The sequence below is a fragment of the Alligator sinensis genome, unplaced genomic scaffold (genome assembly GCF_000455745.1).
Source record: "Alligator sinensis unplaced genomic scaffold, ASM45574v1 scaffold738_1, whole genome shotgun sequence".
NCBI lineage: Eukaryota > Metazoa > Chordata > Crocodylia > Alligatoridae > Alligator > Alligator sinensis.
The window spans coordinates 945,759-948,539 of NW_005842382.1; the positions used below are offsets into that span (position 1 = coordinate 945,759).

Sequence of the window (2,781 nt, forward strand, 5' to 3'; positions counted from 1 at the left end):
TCGCGTCGTCCGGAAGGGAAGGGAAGGGCCGGGCCGGGCCGGGGTGGCGGGTTTGCGCCACAGCCGAGCTTCCCCAACGTTTTCTCGCTGCCTAATTTGCCAGCTGCTGCGTCCCGCTACCGGCGGACAGCCTGTGTTTTAACCCCCCGAGTGCCGGCTCTGCTGATACCGAGAACTAACTGCGCCATTGCTCAACTTCTACCGCCTACCCCAGGGATGTCTTGCCCACCCCCAGGGGTGCGCGTACCACAGCTTGGGGACCCGGCTCCAGGGAAATGAAAGAACTGCTTTGTCCCTTGCATGAGTTCGGACCTGTGAAACCTGGGCCCCTTCGCCCGCCAGCCAGGCTGTGTGGGTGCCTTGCACCTGGCATTGCCCCAGCACGTGTGTGTGTGTGTGTGTGTGTGTGTGTGTGTGCTCACGCTCCCTCTTATGCAACAAGGTCGTCCTCCAAGGTCCTGCGGAGCAGCGCCGTGTCACCTACTGGAAACAGACTGCCTGGGAGGGCAGATTTGGCGCGTGAAAAGCTAGCACCACTCCTCCGCTAGGTGTAGGCGCTCCCAGAAGCTGCCTGTCACCAGGTCTCTCAGAAGCAAGTCTGAGCCTGCTGCTTCATGCTCTGGTCTGTATCGAGTCTGGCAGCAGACACCAGCAAAAGCGCTAGCTAAGAATGGCTTAATTGAGTAGGAGAGACATTCCTGGGGAGTCTCGCTAGCCTAAACTTTGCAGCAATGTACTCATTTCTGAGAGCCAGGAAGTTGGACTAAGTAGAGGGTGGAGAAAATGACACTGTTCAGGTAGATGGGAACTGCGGAAGCTGAAAGGCAAAAAGCTGACCGCATCCGCGTGGGAAAGGCAAACAGGATTTTTTTAAACTTTTTGTTTTTAACCACCTAAAAGCCTCTTGGTGGAGCAGATAAGGAGGTGTGCTTGTTGTTTTTAACCTGGTGGTGATCATATGGATTCTTGTGTTCTTACCTTGGTTCTGACAGTTGCTTTAAGGCATTAGTAACATAATAATCCACAGGTCATAGGCCAGAATTTTGGTGGTTGTTTTCTTTCTGTAAATCGCAGTATGCCATTTTCCTAATGCCTCTTCGCAAATCAGACAATAAGCATATTTCAGTTTTGAGAAGTTGAAAGTGAAGCTCATGAACTGTCTGGTCTGTTCAGCCCTGCAGGTATATTCTGGGCAACATAGGAATAAAAGTTGCTGTTTCTTCCAAGCTTGTTACAACAGAAATCTTTCATTAGCATTCTTAGCCTTCTCCTAAAAAAAAAAAAAATCTCTCACTTTACTGACACTTTTTTGACTTGAAACAGATGCCTGTGAATAGTGTTTTAAGCACAGCTTCTCTAACTATCCATATAATAAAATGGCATACCTAGTGTCTTTTAAATATTGCTTATGGCAAAACCAATTGTTGTTACTACTACTAATAATGACGTAAGGACTAATTGCTTAATGTTGTTATTTTGTGATCCACCAATTTTGCTCTAATAAATAGAGTTGTTTGTTGAATTGATTTGAAATTGGTATCTTGCCTGCTTCAGAATTAGAAGGCCCAAATTACTGACTGCCCTTTCCACATGACAGTCATAAAGAAACTGCAATGCAAAGTACTAATCAAAATAAGCTTTCATAATTAGAGAGACTCATACAGTAAAACAGATATCAGCAAAACTGTTGTCTCTTCAGTGGGGCTGTCAGAAGTGGTCTAACTTACTTGGCAGCTTGCCTGAAACAAGAACTGCAGAATTAGTAAATCTGTGCTTATGTTCATAATTTATGTTCACAAATTTTGGTCAGTAACAATACTGGGGGGAAAAAAAAGTCTTAATATATGAATTGCCTAACTTTTTAAGAGTCTTGTGCAAAGAATATTTTCCCCATCCACTCTGCCTTCTTACAAATTTGATTTTTTTTTTCTTTCTTCCCTTTAACTTTTTTTTTTTACAAAAGCCAACTCTCGCACCTTTTTTTAAATTGCAATAGATAAGGTAGATCTTGAGTTGTTTGTTCTTCATTCTATATGTCCAGTATATCCAAGCAGCATGAAAAGTTCCTTGCAAGTGGTGGAAGTAGAACAACAAATTCAAGATATTCAGCGCAATTTTCTGAGGAAGATTTTTCCTTTTATACTTTTTTTGGCTCAAAGGACTGCCAATGCCTAAATTTTGCAGGTTTTTTCATTTTATAATTTCACAGGTTCAAAACAACATGTATGCTTTTTGTCATGTGAATCTGTCTACTTTGCTGCTATCTATTTGATCCAATACAATAGTTTTGTGCAGAGAAACAATTCCCAGTCCTTACCATTTGAATGAGGTTATAGGAAAGATTGTGTAATCTAGAAAGGAGTGTTTGAAATAATTATTTCCTTTGAATGAATTCCCAAATGAAAGGATAACAGTATTATGTCTTTAATTGCCAATTTACCCAGGTGGACTTTAGAAAATACTTTTAATACACACTGGCTGAAAAAAGGTTGTGTTGTTTTTCCTATATATTTTTTCTTTATATGACTATTTAAAGAAATTCCTGGATATAGTAATTGATAAATGTATTGGTTGGGATTAGTGATGCTCAACGTATGGGTCAGATTTATCCCCCTGCAAAGTGACTTGATCTGTACCATGGCACAAGGGATCAATGGCAAGCAGTTCAGTCTGGTGTCACCTTCCCTGCCCTGTGCAGTACTACTGATTCCCTCGGCTGCCCTACCTGTTTTTTTTTTTTTCCTTTTCCTACCCCCCCGGGGACGTGTTTTTTTTCCCAGG

The 2,781-nt window shown here is 42.4% G+C and overlaps 1 protein-coding gene across 1 annotated transcript in view; it reads left to right on the forward strand.

Moving 5' to 3' along the window:
* The first annotated feature begins 602 nt into the window (after positions 1 to 602).
* The window catches only part of COBLL1 (cordon-bleu WH2 repeat protein like 1), a 154,459-nt gene continuing 152,280 nt past the window's right edge, over positions 603 to 2,781 (forward strand). The window contains exon 1 of the mRNA XM_025210952.1: positions 603 to 622. The gene's annotated coding sequence lies outside the window, so the exon portion shown is untranslated. The remainder of the gene's footprint in view (positions 623 to 2,781) is intronic.